Below are 23,302 nucleotides of genomic sequence, written 5' to 3' on the forward strand. Positions count from 1 at the left end.
CTTAATAAAAATATAGCTTTCAGATCTGAAACATGAATAGGCTAGTGGCTCCTTGGCGAGCAATTTGATTTCCCTTTCGAACAATGCTTGGCACCAATATCCCTTCAAACAAATGCTGCTCAACTTCCTCCAGAAATAAGCTTGGAATCTTGATTATCAAGCCCTTCACTTATAGACAAAAATAGGAGGGTTATAAATAGTTCAACGCACCCTTGAAATGGCGAGTTAAGTCTGCTCCAGTAAACTTCAGCGACCCATTGAAATGATAATTCTGGACTAAGATTATCAGTCACACAAAATATGTGACTCCTCCTTCTTGATGTCAAAATTTGACCCCTTTAGATTTGCTTCTGATGTGCAAATAAATTGGCTTCTTGCCCAATATGTAATTTGGTCTTCTTGTTGATGGTTTCTGGGGAAAGGAATCAGAGAATGGCACTGAAGAAACCCTTGAACTCTTGTAGAAAAGTCACGACCTCAAGCTCTGTTGTTCGATCTTGAAATGACAGCTAATTCGGCCTTCAAGGTCGAGGAGAAATAAGATATTTGGCCCTCTCTAGATGTGCCCCTCCCTAGCACTCTGCCTCCTATTTTCACTGGCAACTTGACCCTTGATATGGAATGAATAGCCCGACAATTGAATCACAATGCTAATAATCCCTTGTGATAAAATCATGTTAGAGCTTCAGGAGATGAATCAAATAACCAATCAATAAACCCCAATGGAAGATCTAAAGTAATCTTCCCTAAAAGCCAACTAAGGTGGCACTCAAAGTCCACTGAAATTAGTAATTGAGTTCTGCTTGAAACTCTTAAGACTCGCTTGAGCTGCTTCTCATTGTCAAATAGAAATGATAGAATAGAATGTATTTCCATTGAGTTCCTCCTCCTTTTATAATTTTTCATGGAGCCTCCCTCTAGCTTCTTGATTCCCTCTTTTTCCTTATTATTTTATTGGTGGGGGCCATTTTCCACCTTTTGCCACCATTTGAATAAAATAATAAGTTTCCCCCATTCCAATAAAATAATAATTTGCCTTGCTTCTCCACTAAAATATTAACTTGCTGCCATTCCATTAAAATAATGATTTGTCTTCCTCCTCCAATAAAATATTATTTTGTCGCCATCTATTTAAAATTATATTTTCGCCCTTCTCACAAAATAATATTTTCCCCTTTTTAACATTATCCAAAAATTTGGAAAACTGCTGAGTGATTTTTGCATGCAGAAAAATTGGGAACATCACAGTGGCTCGATCTTCTTTTCTTAGTTGCACTCACAACTTTGTCAATCTCCATCCTATCGACTCACTCTTATAATCTCTCAATGGACCATCAACGACCAAGATCAAAATCGTGATCGATGGCTAAGATCACTTTAATTCTATCAATACACTTTTCTGGAAGTCTCTAGAGCAAAATCGATTTCCTCAATTAATACCCTTTAATTAATCGATTTTCTTGAGTTAGAAACTTTTTAATTATTGATCAGTTAATTTAATTGAGTGGTCTCTAGGTGTTTTCTCCTGAAACCTTTTCTAGATTTTGGAGATCTCGTGTTCCTTAGCCTCTCTGACACCTCAGAGACTAGAACATGTCCGTTTCTACCCAAAATCCATAAACTAACAATTTATAGTTATCCTTTTTGTATAAAGCGTTATGCAACATGATTTCAGTCTTCAGATTTATAAGTTATCTAATGATTTTAGTTCTAATGTTTTGATTCATGAATAGTTTTGATTTTTAACTTTGAATACATGTCTCTCTCTATATTCTAAAGCTTTGTGTTTGGAAACATGAATGAAAATCTTTAAAACTATGTTTTTTTATAAAAAAAAATATTTAATGTATTTTTTACAGCAACCGAGTCATTGAAATCAAACCTAACGAGTTGATACCCAGTCGGAGTTGGAGTCAGAGCTAACCCTCGTTTGTTTCCGAACAAGAGTCGGAGTTTTAAAACATTGATAGTAGCTAGGGTTCCAAAACTCTAAGTTTCTCCTTCAAACTCTTTCCAAGAGCTCTTTCTCCAAACTCACAAATGCACAAATGAATGAGGAGAGACCCCCTCATTTCCCTTTTTTAATAACCCACTTACATTTTCCCTCCAATTAAATATTTAAAAGCACTTTTCCTTTTTTATTTTATTTAATAAAGTGACTTTTATAAACTAATTAAAGGAAATTTTAATGCTGGAAAATGCTTAATTCGCCTCTGTGGTGACACTGGCCACCCAAAGCTCCTTTACATCATTTTGTCTCGTAGATCTTTTTGCTCCGATTCCAACGAGCTATTACACTAAAGTGTTTCTCCAAGTAATCAACAAAAACAACACCTTAAACATAATTAATTAAAATATGCCTGTTAATAATACCATTTTACGGAGATCATTGGAATGCAACGGAACCAAGAGCAAACTGTGTGGAATTGATCCTGATGATGAAATATGGTAAGCGATCTTAGTCGGACCCATAAAACTCCTCTAAAACCCTCCGGGCCCACCATTGGAGTAATATTGCTCCTATGACTAGGCTAACACAAGCTTTGGAAACCCCCCTAACCACCTCGCCAGGTAATCCAAAATTTGGGGACATTACAAACAAGGGGAAAAGAAGAAGAAGAAGGACTTGTCAAAGGTCAAGTGCTTCGAATGCAGTGAGCTCAGTCACTATAGTATGCACTGTCCTCTTAGGAAGAAGGACAATCAGGAGAAGCAGGACCAGGCGACATCAGTCGAGATAGACAAGTTGTCCTCCAGGTTGGAGGAAGACTTTGCTATGATGGCAGCCATACCTCTAGGAGTGAGGTGGGGCGACATGGAGCTGTAGTCCAGAACTGCAGGAGATTGGGTAGGGTCTTTGAGGTGTCCTCCTCATGGATCATTACCTTGCTACGGGGGCCCACAGTATTCAGTAGCAGGATGGATCAATGTCAGTGATGTTGTCATATTTCAGAATGACAATTGCAAACTAGTAGCAGTCAGGTTCTGAGTAGTGCAATGCAGTATTGGCAACAGTGCAGAGTCAGCAGCAACGCAAATTCTTTAGTGGATAGTGCAATAGCTAGTAGTAGTTAGGACTTGGGAGACAAATGCATCATATTGAACACAATTGTTTCAGTATTTAGGATGCTTTTCAGTTGCAATATTGCAGGTGCAACAACAACAAATGAGAGGAAGTTGTAGTGCAGAAGCAAAGTTGATATCAATATAGTAGTGTCAACAACAATACAGATGCAACATTAGAGTTGCATTGTGGTTGGTGGGTAGTATAGCTAGACATTAGTAGCGTGACAGAAGGTGGTACAGAGATAGGGTGCTGTGATAGAATGTGCAACAATATTGAGAACACCTTCCTCGCTAAGAGGTAGTGTTAGTTTCTGTAGCATCAGAGGTGTTCTAGTCTCAAACTTTGTGGAGAGGCTAAAACACATGAGTTTTAACTTCTCCATAACCCATAAATCGCTTCCAGAAATTCCACCTAGAACTGTCTCAATTAGATTATTAGCCTATTTTTAGTTATTTCCAAAGTTTAGTGTTCTAGTCTCAAACTTTGTGTAGAGGCTAAAACACATGAGTTCTCCATAACCCATAAATCGTTTATGGAAATTCCACCTAGAACTGTCTCAATTAGATTATTAGCTTATTTTTAATTATTTCCTAAGTCTAAAATTAGGAAAAGAGGGGCTAATTAATTAGAATTAATTGAGATAAGGTGTGAATCATCTAGAAAATCACACGAATCGACAAAGAATTAATCTGGGCCCTTGATTAAGTTTTAATCTTGGCCGTTGGAAGTCCAACATAAGGTTATAAGAAGTCGATTGGTTGATGGAGAAAACACTTGTGAGAACCACAAAGAGTTTGATTTCCTTGGAGAGTTCGATTTTCCAAAAAGCCATCAGTGCTGGAAGAGTTCGAGCATCAGTGGGGAAGCATAGGGAGAGTGGGGCAAAGACAGTGAGGGTGGAAGAAGTTCTTTGGATCTGGTGAAGTACATTGCAGAGAAAATTCGAAATTTCTCTAGGAGGCTGCGCAGACCCTCAAAGGGTAGTTCAATTTTTGTTGTGGAGAGGACATCTTTAGTTCCAGAGGCCGGCCGGGTAGAGGTTCCAAAGTGTCGGATAAGCATTTTCCCAGTCAGCAGCAGGTAGGATGACTTGATTAGCAGTTGAATCGGGCAGCACGTGTGTCAGGCAATTTCATATTGACGCAGGGCCTGCACAAACCTAGTTGGATGACTTGCTTTTCAGTGGCAGTCAAGTGCCGAGATTGCTCAGAGTGAGGGTAATTTCCTTCAAGATATTTTTTCCAGTATTTTCTCTGTAGGATTGCCAATTTTCGACATCCAGATTGTACTTAGAATTTCTCACCGTTGCATAATAATAAAAATCGTCAGTTGCTGCACCGGTTTTCCCCAGTTGGGTTTTTCTGGGGACATTTGTCCAAAAATAATTGTGTCAAATTTTTGTGTGCGCTAGCATTTCTCAGTTCCTGCGCTATTATTTTCCGCAGTTTTTATTTGTGAAGGTTGTAGTGTGAATAATTTGGTATTTGTTGTAGCAGATAAATTGTTAAATTAATTAACAATTAGAAGAATAATTTCTAGTTGCTACACTAGGATTTCAGATTTGAAATTTTCACAGAAATTTTGTAACTAGCTCTTTCTTTATGCCCTAATTTTTGAATATTATTGTAAAACATTGTTAGATTGCAAATTGGTGCATGATACTCATTGATAACAAGTAGATGAATGTTCCTAGTGTATTAGAATTTGTTTTTCTTCCATGAAAGTCCATTGATCTTGGGTGGCTAAATGCTAAAGAGTGATAGCTCGGGTATCACAATTCAACCTCCTTGAAGACAAATTTAGCTGAATTTCGAATCACATAGACTCCATAGCCCAACGATAAGGCAATGATCCAATAAAATTTGGTGATCACCCTCATTTCTCTACTCTTTTTCACCTTCCAAAAATTTTCGGCCCCTTCCCTAGATGGCCAACTAGGGCCTCCTGAGAATTGCATTAGAGAGGAGCTCTTGCAAAACTGCTTGGACAGGTTATTCCACTAGTGTTTCCTTTAGCCCTCTTCCGAATTTGAGCAATTCCCATGGTTGGATTGTGATAAAACTCAAGCCCTAGTTGTATTCTTGGAAATGATCTTGAACCTCTTGGTGAGAGGTCTTCTTGAGGGTTTTGCACATAGTATTAAGTGGAATAAATCATTTGAAACCCTTTCTCTCCACTACCTTGACCTAGTGAGTTCCTTGGAGTGTCTCCTCCCATGAATATCATAAACCCTAGGTCTCGTGTAGTCCCATTCTAGTTCCTTCTTAAGAATAGAGAAAGCTTATATAAAGACATATAATCATCTAACAAATCTCCTTGAGAGATCCTTATCATATTTGGAGCCTTTACCTTAGGCATCCTTCTCATTATTGAATATTATTAACCCTAGGTCTAGGTCTCTTCCTCATAGGTCTTTTGTGGAGAGCCATTATCTTCTCTTGAAGCATTGAGCCCTTATTTTGCGGCTCTCCTTTGATTGAGCCTTGGAAATCACATCATACCTTAATCATATCATCATTGGTGATTTCCCTAATACCAGGACTCCTCCCATCAGTGAAAGTCTGTAAAGAGAAGGGGACACTGACTGAAGTGGCAGTGGGTCTTTGTCCCATTATTGTCATTTGGTCTAGCAATTGTCTCTTAGGTACCTCTCCTAGGACTCCTGCTAGACTGTGTTGCAACAATAATATACATTGACTCTATACACTAGGACTAACCCAAGGATATACCATCATAGCTTTGGGTGGGTTACTTGGGAGTGGGAGCGAAAATGGGAGCGGGAGCGACATTTTCAGAAGCTCCCGTTTTGGGAGTGAATCCCAGAGCGTTTTTTATATAATATATATTTTTTATATTTTTATATTTTGATGCATATATGTCAACAAAAACATGTAGAATGATGAATTAGATATAAAAAACATTAAAAACATAGATTGAACCATATAACAACAATCATCTAGAAGTTATAATCTTCATCAACCACGTCCACAAGTTAGTAACATAGTAACATACAACATATTGAGTCTCATGATTCATCAATCTTAAAGTTTCAAGCTTTCAAAATTCAATATATAACATTTATCATCATTGATCACCAAAGTTGTACTTGTAAGCTAAGTGTAACCATTACAACAAACAACTTTCAACTTTCATGAAACATCATATTCATAACTCATTACTAATGAGTCATAATTGCCAACTTCAAACTTAAATTGTCATATATTGTTTAAAAAAATATCATAATAAATATGAAAGAGTCAATAGTTATAAAAACTACTAGAAACTAGAAAAGACAAGTAAATCTATTATCTATTGCTTATGCTTGGGCCTCTTGCCACCACGAGAAATGTCTATTTTTTTAGTCTTGTTGGAAAATCGGGATCTTTGTCATTAATATCACCCTCTAAGCATTAATATCCAGAGGTATATTTGTCATTACCTCTGGATCTGTATAGGGATCTTTGTCATTAATATCACCCCCTAAGCATTAACATAAGATAGAAAAAGCATAGCATGTCAAGTCAAGATTTTGTTTGAGTGATGCGTACATTTTTAGGAGGGTCATGATAAAGGAGTTCGACAACCAATGTCACTAACATCAAGGTACATAAAGGGATTGGTGCTCTTGATTAAATACAAGTTCCATACCCTAATACATGACAAAATTCAATGGAAACATTGCAACCCCCCAATCCTGTAATCTTGAAAAATTGATAAGTCTGCTGGATTTTGAATGAAATCTAAAATTCTACTTTCTCCATATGAAATCCAATGAGGTCGAAACCACTCTCAAACATCCTGAGTCATTTCATGCTAATGTTAAAAATTTAAGTAAAAGGATGAAAATGAATTGCATATCAGTACTAGGGCGCATATCAATACTAGGGCCATAGGCTTGATCATTAAGCTGCCACACTCAAAAGTTACTTGTTTCTTTGAAAAAAATTGCATTTGGAACATTACTGCAAAAACAAATTTGCAAAAAAAGCTAAACGCTCCTGAAAAGGCAGGGAATGGTTTTTTTTAAGGGAGCGCGCTCCCCCTCAGAGCGCGAATTGGGAGCAGGAGCGAGAGGGGGGGGGGGGGCGCTCCCCCGCAACCCTGGACCGTGTATATGTCGGAGAAAAAACTCAACTAGTTATTCAATGTTGAAAAACACGAATAATTAGTTAAGTGACAAAAGATCCCTAGAGTGAACTCACTTGATAGTAAAGTCCCAAACTACCTAGCCTGTTACATGAATTTATTCATCATGCTAGCATCATGTTTACAATATCCTCGCAGGGCTACATAATTTGAGTGCAAAATGAAGAGAAAGAGAAGGAAGGGGCTTAAAAGCCCTGATGAAATTCGGAACTCTGAGTGATCTGAAAGTGCTGGAATGCTTTGTAACGTACTTTGGGCATGGAGTCTTCAAAAAATCTTCAAATGCAACTGTAGTGGTCAATAGGTATTACAATGTAATAACAACTGTTCTTCTATTCAACAAATAGGCTCAATGAAGCAACTTATATCCAATCAAATCTCTGCAATGCTTGTGAACATTTATTAATCCCAAATTCCAATAAATACTAAATCTTTCAAGAACAATATTAAGTAGCTCCAATAGTTAGCTTAAATCCTCAGCTCATAGTCTGTCTCTGCATCATCATGCTTAGTCAACAGAACATTGCCGAGCATATGATCAACTTGATAAACCCTAGCAGATTTCATCAAACCCTAATGAGAGCACACATTATCAACCATCCAATAGACAATTCATCATACAAATTCTCATGCTAAGCTCTGTTCATTGAAATACCCCTAGCATCTCACTACAACTCTGCTTTCCAAACTGTTGCCACTATCAAACCTTGGTACGCACCCTTTCATTCACCTCTAGTAGCATACATCAACGTGAAGGCTCCCTGGAATGTAAAAACCCTTAGCAATGGCAACATATCATTGTTAGTTGTTGTAGTATCAGATGTGTTCTAGCCGCGAAATTTGGAGAGGCTAGAATATATGAGATTTCGAAAACCCAGAAATTGTTTATGGAAATTCCGCCTAGAAATGACTTAATTAGATTATTGACCATTTTTTAAATGTTTCCTAAGTCTAAACTTAGGGAATATGGTTAATTAATCTATATTAATTAAGTCAAGGCGAGAATCATCTGGAAACTCACACAGATTGTTCTAGAGATGATCCTAGCCATCGATTATGTTTTAATCTTGGCCGTTGGTTTTCCAACAGAGGATCATAATAGGAGGTCGATGTGGTGATGGATAGGACACTTGCACAGTTCGATTTCTTGGCAAATCGATTTCCAGAGTAGCAGCAGTCAGTTGCCGAAGAGAGCTAGAGATTGAAGCAGTGAGTGATGGGTAGGGACAGTGATCCAGAGGAAGTTTTCCAGATCCAGAGAGGCAGCAGCCAGAGGGCCGAGTTATCCCAGAGAGGCAGCGCAGGGCTCTGCATAGGTAGCTTCAGAGAGGGCAGTTAGATTTGTTGGAGAGAAAATCGTTGTCAGATCCAGAGGCTGGGCAGAGGTTCCAGAGGGTCGGAGAGACTAATTTCTCAGCAGTAGAAGGCATAACGACTTCATCAGAAACTAGTCAGAGGCTAGACGTCATAGTGACTGCGCAGTCCACCACAGAGAGTGACGCAAAAGCTTAAGGAGGCCGACTTTTCTATAGGCAAGTTTTCCTGGGATTGCTTGTGGAGGAAGGGTAAATTCTCTTCAACAATTTTGCTCGGATTTTCTTGCTATGGATTGCCAGTTTCAGGCATCTAGATTGTACTTATATTTCACTGCTGCATAATAATAAAGACTGTCACTGCTGCACCGGTTTTCCCATGTTGGGTTTTTCCAGGGACATTTGTCCAAAATTAATTTTCTCATATTTTATGTGTGTGTGTGTTAACATTTCTTAGTTTCTAGCGCATTATTTTTCTGTAGTATTTTATTTGTGAAGGTTGCAGTTTGTTTATTTCGATATTCGCTGTTAGCAGATAATTTGTTAAATTAATTAACAATTAGGAGAAATAATACTAGTTTTTGCAATAAGATTCTAGTGTAGGATTTTTCACATGGTATCAGAGCACAGTTGATCAGCTGGAGAGCTCAGAAGCGAAAGAAGGAATTTCGTTGTTCAATAAGAGCAACAGGCCGAAATTCCCAAGGGCAACACAGTCTTTTGCCAGGAGGCCAAGTTACTTGAGGAAAATTGATTTTTCAGAGCAGAAAAATTCGATTTTCCAGATTGAGTAATTCCAGAGGTAGAGGGAGCAGCTCAGATTTTTCATTGGGGAGATCTCTAGCTGGACGTAAAGGGTTTTGTAGCAGTTCGCTAGAGCAAAGCCAACGTCAGGTGGAAGAGAGAGAAGCACACACAGTTGAGGGAAAGTTATCCTTTGGGAACTTCTAGTCTCAAAAGTTCGATTTTCGTTGCAGATTGATAGTAGTTGTGAGCAAATCTTCTCACTCCAGAAGGGAGTGTGAATAACAAAGGAGCAGCCAAGCAAAAGGAAAAAGGGAGTTTTCGATAGTTCGTTGAGATGGCCACTGCAGGGCTTCGTGATCAGGATAGGTTGGATGGAGCTTCTGACTATGTCATTTAGAAGGCTAGGATGTCCTTCCTTCTAGATGAATATGGTCTAAAATCCTACATTGATGATGTTGTGGCAATTCCCCAAGACGCTGGTCAGCAGAAAAATACAAGGAGATGGTGCGGGCGAAGCAGTTGATCTTGGATGGAGTTCGGGATCATATAGTCTCACATATAGCTGGCAAAGATACTGCCAAATAGATGTGGGATGCTCTCTCCACGTTATACCAGGGAACTTTCGAGCAGCGGAAGATGTTTCTTGAGGAGAAGCTAAGATGCATTCAGATACAGAAGGGGGAAGGCATAGATCCCTTCCTTACTAGGATTCAAGAGGTCCAAGACCAATTGTCAGCGGTTGAGGCAACGCCTCAATCCACGGGGCTAATGCGATTGGTACTCAATGTGAAAATTCCTAGATCTAACAATCTCAGGAATTCTACTGCAATTGTTTGAATCTACTTCTCCTAGATTGTAAATCATGTTACAAACTTATTTCAAATTTATTCATGAAATATCGAAGTAAATTACTGAAGCAGCCTACTCCAATTTAAATATGATTTTGAAACATAGAAATTGAGCAAGGAAAATACAAACACATAAGACAATTATTTTTGAACAAAAGTTCTCGGAAATACCCAATGCAGGAAAACCGATGCAACAACTCTGAGGGTTTATTATTATTAAGCAGTAGCAAAATCTGAATACATCACTAAATACCTCACAGGGTTATTCAGTTACAGAGAGAAATACTGGCAAAAGCTTTGTGAGTTTTACCTCACACAATCATTGAGAAATTCGGGCTGATCCAGCTGCTGGATGAAGTGCCCCTGGCAGGCACTGTGCTATCTTTGGGCTACCTCTATGTTGTCCCAGTGTCAACCCTTCCAGGACTGCGTCACACAACTGGGGAATCGATAAGTAGCCCAGAGTCATTGCTTTCAGCCTCCTGTTCTCACACCTCGACTTCCGGCTACTGAAACTAACCCTCTGCTCTGATTTTCGACTTTCTCTCTCTGCCTCTGTGTCACTTCTGCATGGCCCCTCTGGTCCTGCGTCAAGGCTTCCGGATCACTTGTTGCCTCTCTCTATTGATGTATCTATGGCTCAGAATCTCTCCAGAAGCTGCTATCCCTACCCCTCAACTGCAAGAGATTTCCTTAATCGATTTTTCCTCCTAAGAACTTCTCACTTCAGAAAATCAGATTTTCTCTATCTCTTTGTGTTTTCCAAATGACCCTCAAGCCCCTTCTTATATCTTCTTGTTGGACAATCAACGACCTAGATTATATCTTAATTAAAGGCTCTGATAGTTTTGGCTTGATCCATGGCTTTTTCTAGAAGTTTCACCCCTGATTAGATTGATACCCATTAATATTTTAATTTTCCTAAGTTTAGACTTAGGAATCCCATCAAAAATATTAATAATTTTAATAAATCACTTCTAGGCAGAATTTCCGAAAACGCTTTCTGAGTTCTTTGGAATACCTGTGTCGAAGCCACCCTCAAAATTTGAGGCTTAGAGCACATCTGGTGCTACCCCAAATCAACACTCCCTCTTAGCAAGGAATGTGCTCTAGCAATACACTGCCTCTCTGCATGCTCTGACTCTGAAGCATCATCTTTGTGTTGCTGATGCCTGACACGCTGTCCATCAACCATTGCGCTGCTGCTGGCATTGTACTGCTGCCTTTGACACTGCCACAGCCAATGCTACCTTTGTATTGCAGCTCCCTCTCAAACGCTGCATCTGCTATGCTGCTAGCACTGCCACTGCTAACACTGCATTCGTACTGCAACTCAGTTGCTGAGAGAAGCAACTGAAAATACCCAAAACTGGATAAGTATCCAATGGATACTCCTCGGTGTTGAATTCTTGATTGCTGCTAGTCCCATGCTGCCTCTGAAGCCACTGCGCTGCTGAAGCTTTGCATTGTGCCTCCTCGCACCGTTGCCTCTCTGCTCTGTGCTGCTCAGTCTCTGGCTCTCCTAGCTATTGCATCTGCCGAATCAACACTCCATGGCACCAATTAAAACTCCACCATGACGCTACTACTGATCATGGCTCCTGTAGCAAGGTAACGATCCAAGAGGTGGGCTCCTCAATGATCCCGACCATCTGTAGCTCTATCGAACTATAGTTCTATATCGGCCCACCTCCCTCTTGGAGGTATCTTAGCTGTTATGGCGAACTCCTCCTCCTGTTCAATCTTTGCGGCTGCAACCTTAGGATCATGCTTCTCATCCTTGTCCTTTTTCTTCAAAGGACACTTGGATGAATAGTGGCCCATCTCGCCACATCTGAAGCACTTCACCTTGGAGACGTCTTTCTTTCGTCTCTGTTGCCCCTGTTGCCCCTTGTTGACCATTACCGGTCAACTGCCCATAGCAGTACACCCCCTTTTTTACAAAAAGGGGTAGCGCTTGATCGACATGACCGTGCCATCCTGCAGTCATCAACAACTTGATTGATTTATGTTGTAAACCCAGTCTGCATATATGAAATGTAAATAATCTTAGCAGATATGAGTCGTGTATGTAAATTGCCTGGGTGGACCTAACTTTCTAATGATAATCTACGTCCCGGAAGGATTTTCGTCTCACCGATCCATGATCGGCAGAGTTTCCCTTCAGCCTGACCCCAAGCCAGGATGGATTTTGTCATTAGAATTTTAGGAGAATCCTAGTGTGTTAATCTGCTAGATTATAGTTGTGTCGCAAAACTGGGTGGTTTATGAGGGTCTATGATAAAGGGGTTTGTCCCCTTAAGATGTAAATTGTAAAAGTCATGATGTAAAGTGTCTTGAGGGTTGGAAAATATTTTAAATCCCCTCATGAGTCCTAAGTCCTAGGTCCTAGGTGATTTTTCCAAAGGCTAAGTTCGAGGATCCATTTAGAAAATGAATTAAAAATTAAAAAATTAAAAATAAATAAATAAATAACTGAAAAATAAAAAATATAAAAAAATAATAATAAAATAAAAATAAAAATAAAAAAAAATAATAATAATTTTTTTTTATAAAATAAAGCAAAAACCCTAAAAAATAATAAAATAATAATATTTTGAGTAAATACATGCAAAATTTCATTTTTTAATGAATTAATAATTTCGACGGATGAGATTAAGAGATGTCTTGATCCTCATCGACGATCGAGATCATTTCGACATGGATCACTCGAACTAGCCGTTGGGATCTTTTCCTTTAAATAGGGTGCTAGGAGTCATTTGAGATCATTTGATCTGTGAGTCTTGTGCTGAAGAAGCTCTCTTGTAATCTGTTTCTGGTTAATAAAAGAAGACTTTGGGGTTCAAATCTTGCTGGTGTTACGCTCTGGAAGTGCTGTGAGCTATTCTATTTTCTGCATATTTTGTTTTTCAACCATTAATAACAGCTTATTATAGAGTATTGTGAGCACAGGTATCTTGTTCACTTGCTAGGGTTTGAGTGGTGTTAGGGTTTCTGAAGTAATGGCAGATATCTCCATTACTTTTTGAGATCTAGCATCATTTTTGCTCTATTTACTGATGGTTGATTTAAGGTGTGCAGAAAACCCTTACTGAAGAAGATTTGGTGGGCGTTTGGGGAAGTTCTAGGCTGAACCAACCAACTCCCACAGGCTCTTCCTTGCAGAGCCTAGCTAATTTTTACCCTGGGTTAATCATTTAAATTTACTTTTCTGGTTTGCATGAGAGATTTTTCGAGCCTTTCCACAACAAAGTTGAAGTTTCTAATATTCTGAAAATATTACTGCTAAATCTGGCTGTTAAAGGGCCAAAAATCTGCAATTTTGCTTAACCGATCTGGGATTTTAAATTTTGGTTCTGTGCCCCTTTTTCTTATGTCGATTTGCTAAAAAAAAACTGTTTTACTATTCAAGTTTTGTTCTCATTTGCAGAAAGAGATTCTCGAAACCACGTGGGCATTTTCTAATCCTCACGCTTATCGCTGTTCACATTTGCGTGGCCCCTGTCTGCTCAAATTTCCATTATTCAAGGGTTAATGCAATTTATCTGAATCAAACGGGCTGTCTGCAAGCTCGTGTGGGTTTCTTTTCTTCACGTTGCACAATCTCATGATACCAGCAGTATCCACGCCATCCTGCATGTACCCAAAGAAAGCGCTCAACAAAAATTTTAAGCAAGGTTAATGTATGCTTTGGATTTGACGGGCCACCAACGAATGACCCATTCCTCCACTGAGTTTTTTGCATATCATATGGTCCTGATTTGAAAACTGCAAATCACACAAGCTGCGCTCGTGGCTTTGGCAACATTTCTATTATCGCAGTTGATGCTCATCGCTCTCCAAATCGCGCAGAGATCCGCCGTCACAGATCCCTGAACTCGAGCCTATCAACACGCCTCCGTCTGAGCACTGGAAACTGCAGGCTCTCAAACGATTATCATCAGCCGTCGAAGAAGCACCTTGCCATCAGAAATCAGCAGGTAAGAAACAACGTGAGCCTTGCCAGGTAATCTTCAAGCCAAATTCATTTTTTTTTTTTTAATTTCGCCGCCATCAGCTGTGCCCTGGTCGAAAGTTTCTTGTTTACTCATTCATATCTTTCACAGTTTAGTTCCTTAAAACTTTGACGCAGGCTTTACTTGTTAAATCTTTCGATTATGTTTAGCTGCAATTGTTTTGTTTGAATGCAATAAGCGTGTAGAGCATAATAGGCGCAGGGTCCGTCATCCACCTGGGCAGCGACCTTGGTGACTCGACTTCAAAATTGACCTGCAGGCGTTTGGATAACCCTCGCACTAGGTCAGCAACGTCGGCCTCAAACCTGAAATACCCACGCGTTTTTTATCGTCGCCGTCTGATTGCTGGAAGCCGCAGACTCTCAAACAGCTTTCATCCACCATCAAAAAGGTATTTGCTGTGATTGCATTTTTTTTGCAGGCTGCGGAGTGTTTTACATGACGTTCCTTCCTCCCTGCGTACGAGAAATCGTATTCATCCTTCAGACTTCATGCGTATGGTAAGTTTCATCGTTTTTTTTTTTAATTTTTATTTTCTTTTTTTTTTTAGGTTTTTTTTTGTTTCACATTTACTTAGGGTATTAATTTTTTTTTAGATTTAGTTGTTTTATAAATTAGAATTTTATGCGTTCTAGTTTTGTTTCGTTTTATGTCATAAGGAAATAGATATAAATTAAAAAAAAAAGGGAGAGATTCGATATTGTAGTATTTGTTTTGATTTATAGTAGATTTTAGGTTTTGTTTATTAAATTTTAGATTTAGGTTTTATTTAACTTATAGTTTAATATTTGTCTTTTAATTTAGTTTAGTTTAAATTTCTTTTGAAAATATATATATATATATATATATATATATAAAGTATAGATTTAGATTTTATTCAGCTTTAGCTTAAATTTTTTTTTGTCATATTTTCCAGATTCAGTTTTCTTGGGAAATTGACATGTCATTTTACTGCTGAGATTCAAATTTGTTGATGTGAAATGAATGTTTATCATTTTTAGACAAGTCTGCACATGAATGACCATCTTAAAGATTAGCTGCATATGATATCTGGTTAATGATTTATAATTGCATGGTTGTTTAATGCATTGATTTTTTCGAAAATTTTTTGCTGCATATCGTTATTGAGCTTTGGTCATTATAAGAACTTTGTCGTTTCAACAGATATCTTGCACTGTTCTAAAGTTATTTGATGACAAATGATTGCTGTTCACGGTTTATATTTCTAAATCATCTAGCAAGTAATCGTTTAAACATAAATCTTACAAGGCACTGGTCTCTTAATTTAACTAAATCAATTTAGTGCTCGTTTCTTCGTGTCTCCCAACCCAACTGTTTCACAGTTGGTCGCTCATTTTCCTATAGGGTCCACCCCCCTTGGCCGCGGGAGACATGCTTAAACGGAGAGATCGGGGATCAGAGTGACAACCCCCGGTCTGAGCGTTGTCGTGACAATCTGTGCGACAACATTTTTTGGCGCCGTTGCCGGGGATAGAGTTTTTTTTGTCCTTGGTTCTTTCATCTCAAACTATTTCGTGTTTTACTTCTTGTTCAGGTGGCGACTCCACTTCATATATTATATTCAAGAGTGTACACTAGAAGACATCCAAGCAGTATGTGCAACCCTACTCCTGATCCTGAAAAGGTTAGGAGTCCAAGGGGTCACAATATAATCAAAGCCTACATTGTAAGCTTCAATCCCGTACATAAATTACCTGCAAACGAATTCTTAAAAACATAAAATAGCCAATGGTGAGAGCATAAAACAAAAAATATATATACAAAAATATTTTCCCCGGGATCCTAAAACCGGGACTACCAGATTGATTTTTCGTTATATTACTTTCAATGTTACAATATATATATATATATAGATATATATATACATGCCGAAGCATCCATAAATCTGAATCCATTAACCTTGGCTTAGAACATAACCATAGTTCACTTGACCAAATATACAAGATACCATGGGGAGAAAACCATCATGCACAAAAACCATGTGCAAATCCCATGCACAAAACCATAGGTAGGTCTACCCACCTAATATAGGATCCAGGGTATGATTACACAAACTTGCTTCTCGTACACTTCTTGTAGACCTTGGACAAGAAGCCCTCTCTGATATTCATTTGTTATTTAAAGGTCAAACTAGGCACAACATCATGGATATGTATGCCCCTTGTGATTTTTCTAATATTCCAGGATATCCCAACGATATTCCATCTATTGGGATCGATAAATTGCCTAATTTTCAAGGAAATAATGCGATTAGTGCTAACTCTCATTTGCGAGATTTTAGCATATGGATGGCTAAATACGCAAGATCTGCTGATTTTGATCATGAGGATGTCAGAATGACTCTTTTCATCTTAACTCTAGGAGGAGATGTTTATGATTGGTTTGCAGAAAAACCTCAGAATTCATTTAACTCTTTACAGTCGATCAATAATGCATTTAAAGAAAAATATGGAGATAAGAGAGAAGGAAGACACCTAGTAAAAGCTCTTAGCCTAATAAAAAAGAGAGAGGATGAAAATGTTGAAGAATTTAATAAAAGGTTTAACGGAATTGTTAGAGAATTACCTCAAGACTATAAACCTACAGAGAAAACTCTCCAAGATTTTTACATTGATGCCTTTAGTCCTAAACCATCTTATGAATTAAGGCGTGCTAAACTTAATGATTATAGAGATTGCCAATCCTTAGCTATAGAACTTGAAAAGGACAAGGCTGCATCTGGAAAGTTTGAGATCCCAGGTTTCGATAGGACTGCTACGAAACTAAAAGAACCTAAGGGAAAAGCAGCCCAAGAACCTGAAAGTGAGCTTGTTCTAAAATTGCTTCAAAAAATTGAAACTATGGAAATTAATCATAATAAGGAGATAACCACTTTGCAGAATAGGTTGATTCAAATGGAAAGATCGCAAACGCAGAATTTTCAACCTTGAAACAATAATAATAGAAATAACAATTGGCAAAGAAAGGGTCAAACTAGTGAGCAGAGACCTCCTAATCCGTTGACTAATTTGGTTGATAATGCTCCTCCTTATTGTCGGGTTTGTGATGCTCTTCATGAAGAGGCCACTTGTCCCATTGTTAGAAGAATTTTAGATAATGGAATGTTTGGAACAGGTGATCAAATAAATGTAGTAGGCAACAAGTTTCCTTTGTCTATGGATGATTGGATAAAGGTCAAGGAAAGGAGTCGTGATGTTGTAAATCTTTCATCAGCTTTTAGTATAAATAACCTTGAAAACGAAGATGATATTTTGGCTAGGTTATATGGTGAAAAACCCTCTCCTGAGCAAATATTGGAAATTGCTAGGGATAAGGGTTTGACCTATCAGAGAAGGGATAAAGATCAAAGCGGGAATCAAATGCCCCTTCGAACTTTTAACCCTGGTGTAAACTCTGGAATAGATGTCGATTTGGGAAGTTGGTATAACAATGCTAAAATCTGGGTTCCTGTCTTCGAGATTGCTAAAATCCCTTCCCAAAGAGACAAGTTACTAAAAGCGATTCAAGGTCCTCAAGTCAATACTTCTCAACAGAAAACTCGGGAAGTTGGCTATCATGATGCTCCCATATATCTGCAAAGCTTAGATGCTGATAACAAAGATCACCAACCTTTTCTCATCACCTTATTAGTTAATGGGTATAAATTGAATAATTGCATGTTGGATTCTGGTGCATCCGCTTGTGTAATGACTAAAAGGGTCATGGAACAGCTTAACTTAAGAGTTTCTAGACCCTATTATAACATATGCGCCATGGATTCTAAGAAAATCGAAGTACATGGTTTAATCAAAGATTTGCAAGTTCATCTTTCAGTTTACCCAGACATCATGGTTGTCATGGATATTGTTGTTGTGGATGTGCCTAATGCCTGGGGTATGCTGTTATCTAGAAAGTGGGCCTCTGATCTAGGAGGAAGTATTCAAATAAATTGGTCATATGCCATGATTCCTTCTCCTAGTGGTAATGGTTTTGTAAGACTAAATAGAGAGCCCGAAAGAAAATTTCATGTTGAAGATCCTAGGAGACCTCATAACGAAATAATCAAAGAGCAATCTGACATTGGGAACTACGCCATCATGTCTAATTTTATAATTCCTCCTGATGATAAGATTAAGGGTCTCAAGGATAAAGTTTGGTATATGTACTTTGATGGTGCATCATCTAGTGCTGGTAAAGGTGCGGGAATAGTGCTTAAATCTCCCCTTGGTCACATTTTCAAGTTTGCCTATCGATTAGAATTTGAGGCAACCAACAATGTCGCTGAATATGAGGCTATATTGTTGGGTCTTGAATTGGCCAAGTCCTTGAAGGTTAGATTGCTTAGCATTAAAAGAGATTCTGATTTGGTTATCATGCAGCTTAAGAATAAATTCACATGCAAAAATCAAAGATTAAGAAACTATTGAAATGCTGTGTGGGATACTATGGGGCATTTTGATGCCCTTGACCTCGAAGCAATTCCAAGAGAGCAAAATAGTCTGGCAGATGAACTTGCTGTAGCTGCTACTACTTTCCAGTTGTCTGATAAATTAATTAACGATAAGATTAAAATGGAAGTAATATTCAGACCATCTGTTCCAGACAATTCAGGGCATTGGCAAGTTTTTAATGACGAAAAACAAGTCATTCGTTTCCTTAATAGTTTAGATGAGTTTGAGGATTTCCGGATAGTTTCTGAGGAGGATGGAGTTTTAAATCATGAGCACATCATAAATCCTACTCCTAGGAATGTGGTTGCTCTAGAGCAACATTTTGATCGGCATGATGCTACGAAGCTGAAAGAAGAAAACAAGATGGACCCAAGCGAGTACCTCGAAATTAACATTGGTACTTCTGAAAACCCGAAAATGGTTAAAATTGGTAGAGGTACTAGTTTGGAAGAAAGGAAAAAGTTAACTGATTTACTTCACGAATATCGAGATGTTTTAGCTTTTTCTTATGACGAATTAAAAGGCTATAGGGAAGATGTTATGGAGCATACTATTCCCTTAAAAGACGAAAATGCTAAACCCTTTCGTCAGAAACTTAGGCAAATTAATCCTAAGTTAGCCCCCTTGGTCCAGAAAGAACTTGCAAAGATGCTTGCAGCAGGGATCATCGCTCAAACTAGGCATTCGACATGGTGTTCGAATTTGGTGATTGTTAGGAAAAAGAACGGTACAATAAGACTTTGTGTTGATTTCCGAAACCTTAATCTAGCGTGCAAAAAGGATAATTACCCTTTGCCAAACATGGAAACTTTGTTGCAAAGAGTAATTGTGTCGGGAATGATGTCGCTGCTAGACGGTTTTTCTGGGTACAATCAGGTATGGGTTAAAAGGGAAGATCGTCACAAAACCACATTCACGACACCATGGGGTACTTTTGAATACATCAGAATGCCATTTGGTTTAACGAACGCTGGGGCTACATTCCAAAGGGCTATGGATTATTAAAGGGTTAATCGGGAAGTTTATTGAAATTTACCAAGATGATCTTACTGTTTTCTCTAAAGATGGTATCAGTCATATAGATCATCTTAGGCAAGTCTTCGATAGATGTAGAGAGTATGGGATTTCTTTGAATCCGGCTAAGTCTGTTTTTGGGGTAACGGAAGGGAAATTACTGGGCCATATTATTTCTAAAGAAGGAATCAAGATTGATCCTGAAAGAATTGAAGCAATCCAAAAGATTCCTCTTCCACATAATCTTAAGTCCCTTCAGTCTTTCCTTGGAAAGATAAATTTTATTAGAAGATTCATCCCAAATTACGCAGAAATAGCCAAGCCTATTCAAAGTCTTCTAAAAAAAGATGCAAAATTTGTTTGGCAAGAAGACGGCAAAAAGGCTTTCCAAGAAATCAAATCTGCTATCGCAAAAGCTCCTGTCTTAGTGAGTCCTGATTATTCCAAGGATTTCATGATTTTTTCTTTCGCTTCCGAAGATACCATTGCCGGTGTCTTACTTCAAAAGAATAAAGATGGTCACGAGCAACCTATTTATTTCATGAGTAGAGCACTTCAAAATTCCGAATTGAAGTACAATACCATGGAAAAGCAAGCCTATGCCCTGGTTAAGTCTCTTAAGCACTTTAAAACTTATGTGGGTTATTCTAAAATCATTGCTTTTGTCCCACATTCTGCTGTTAAGGATATATTAACTCAAACCGATTGCTTAGGGACTCGTGCTAGGTGGGTTACTAAAATACAAGAGTATGATTTAGAGATCAGACCCACCAAGCTAATCAAAGGCCAAGGTTTAGCTCAGATGTTAACTGAAGGTAATGAAAAGACTCTTGGTTTGTTCTGTCTTAGTGATTTATCTTCGCCAGAGTTGCAAAGATTAGGAGAGCATGAGTGGTACAAGGACATAGTTTATTACTTAATGAATCTTGCATGTCCTAACCATTTAGTTGCTCATAAGAGAAGGGCTCTTAGACTAAAAGCCACTAAGTATTGCCTTATGAAGGATGGCCTTGGATGGAGAAATCCTGAAAGCATAGTGCTTAGGTGTGTTGATGACGTCGAGTCCAAGAAGTTAGTCTCTGAGTTTCACTCAGAATTCTGTGGTGGTCACTATGCCGCTAGAACTACCGCCCACAAAATCCTGAGAGCTGGCTATTATTGGCCTTCGATTTTTTCTGATGTGCACAAGTTTGTTAGAGCGTGTCAAGCTTGTCAACCATTCACTGGGAAACAGAAGCTTGCTTCCCTTCCTCTACAACCTGTCATTGTAGAGGCACCTTTTCAGCATTGGGGTCTGGACTTCATAGGGAAGTTCCATGAAAATTCTAGCAATGGCTATTCATGGATTTTGACTGCTACGAACTATTTTACTAAATGGGTCGAAGCCATTCCTGCTAAGAATGCCACTGAAAAGGTTATTATGGATTTCATTAAAAATAACATCATTACTAGATTTGGTGTCCCCGCTAAGATCACTACTGACAATGCCAAGGCTTTTAGTTCCTTAGAGTTTTCATCTTTTTGTTTCAAGTATGGCATTTTCTTATCTCATTCATCAAATTACTATCCTCAGGGTAATGGTTTGGCTGAATCAAGTAACAAAAATCTCATAACCATTATCAAGAAGATAATAGGAGATAATAAGAGATCCTGGGACAGCAAAATCAAGTATGCTTTATGGGTAGATAGAATCACTAAGAAAAAGGCTACTGGTAAATTTCCCTTTGAATTAGTTTATGGCTTGGATGTTACTTTACCTGTGCACCTGAAGTTGCCAGCTTATCAGCTTCTCCAGAATTTTTCTACTAATAAAGATGTTGTTCATAATAGAATAGATCAGATTGTGGAGTTAGATGAAAATCGTAGGACAACTTTTGACGCTATATGTAAAAATCAATCTAATATTAGGAAAAGCTTTGATAAATGTTCTCGATCTAGATCTTTGCAAGTTGGAAATATGGTATTGCTTTGGGATCGCAAGAATGAGAAACTAGGAAAACATAAGAAGTTTGATAGTTTGTGGCTGGGACCTTACATTATTCGAGATATAGCTGGACCAAACTCATTCCACTTGAGCAGATTGGATGGCGAACCACTTGATTTACCAGCGAATGGCCAAATGCTCAAGCTGTTCTTCAGAGATGATATCTGATGCCATGGGGCATCCTTTTTATCATATTTCTATCCCTACTCCTTGTCTTTTCAACATTTCATTTCTGTTTTAGGATTAGATTTACTTTTCATGTTACTAGATAGTTAATAAATGAAGAGCTTTTATCTTTCCTGTGCTTAATGTATATGATGATTTTTTGGATGGATGCTACTTATTTTTATCTGTGTGTTGCGTGGATGCAGATTCTGGATTCTCACATTCCTACAGTGCAGCAACGTGTCCCCAAGTAGAGCCAGATGTTGACCATTACCGGTCAACTGCCCATAGCAGTACACCCCCTTTTTTACAAAAAGGGGTAGCGCTTGATCGACATGACCGTGCCATCCTGCAGTCATCAACAACTTGATCGATTTATGTTGTAAACCCAATCTGCATATATGAAATGTAAATAATCTTAGCAGATATGAGTCGTGTATGTAAATTGCCTGGGTGGACCTAACTTTCTAATGATAATCTACGTCCCGGAAGGTTTTTCGTCTCACCGATCCATGATCGGCAGAGTTTTCCTTCAGCCTGACCCCAAAGCCGGGATGGATTTTGTCATTAGAATTTTAGGAGAATCCTAGTGTGTTAATCTGCTAGATTATAGTTGTGTCGCAGAACTGGGTGGTTTATGAGGGTCTGTGTTAAGTGGGTTTGTCCCCTTAAGATGTAAATTGTAAAAGTCATGATGTAAAGTGTCTTGAGGGTTGGAAAATATTTTAAATCCCCTCATGAGTCCTAAGTCCTAGGTCCTAGGTGATTTTTCCAAAGGCTAAGTTCGAGGATCCATTTAAAAAATGAATTAAAAATTAAAAAATTAAAAATAAATAAATAAATAACTGAAAAATAAAAAATATAAAAAAATAATAATAATAAAAAAAATAATAATAATAATAAAAAATTATAAAATAAAGCAAAAACCCTAAAAAATAATAAAATAATAATATTTTGAGTAAATACATGCAAAATTTCATTTTTTAATGAATTAATAATTTCGACGGATGAGATTAAGAGATGTCTTGATCCTCATCGACGGTCGAGATCATTTCGACATGGATCACTCGAACTAGCCGTTGGGATCTTTTCCTTTAAATAGGGTGCTAGGAGTCATTTGAGATCATTCGATCTGTGAGTCTTGTGCTGAAGAAGCTCTCTTTTAATCTGTTTCTGGCTAATAAAAGAAGACTTTGGGGTTCAAATCTTGCTGGTGTTACTCTCTGGAAGAGCTGTGAGCTATTCTATTTTCTACATATTTTGTTTTTCAGCCATTAATAACAGCTTATTATAGAGTATTGTGAGCACAGGGATCTTGTTCACTTGCTAGGGTTTGAGTGGTGTTAGGGTTTCTGAAGTAATGGCAGGTATCTCCATTACTTTTTGAGATCTAGCATCATTTTTGCTCTCTTTACTGATGGTTGATTTAAGGTGTGCAGAAAACTCTTACTGAAGAAGATTTGGTGGGCGTTTGGGGAAGTTCTAGGCTGAACCAGCCAACTCCCACAGGCTCTTCCATGCAGAGCCTAACTAATTTTTACCGTGGGTTAA

The 23,302-nt window shown here is 38.2% G+C and overlaps 1 protein-coding gene across 2 annotated transcripts in view; it reads left to right on the forward strand.

Moving 5' to 3' along the window:
- LOC149212926 (uncharacterized) overlaps window positions 1-23,302 on the forward strand; it is a 261,965-nt gene that overhangs the window by 59,157 nt on the left and 179,506 nt on the right. The gene's annotated exons all lie outside the window — the stretch shown is intronic.

Source organism: Pinus tabuliformis, chromosome 1_1, assembly GCF_031772625.1.
Source record: "Pinus tabuliformis cultivar Carrire ecotype Pingquan chromosome 1_1, CPIR1, whole genome shotgun sequence".
NCBI classification, from domain to species: Eukaryota; Viridiplantae; Streptophyta; class Pinopsida; order Pinales; family Pinaceae; genus Pinus; species Pinus tabuliformis.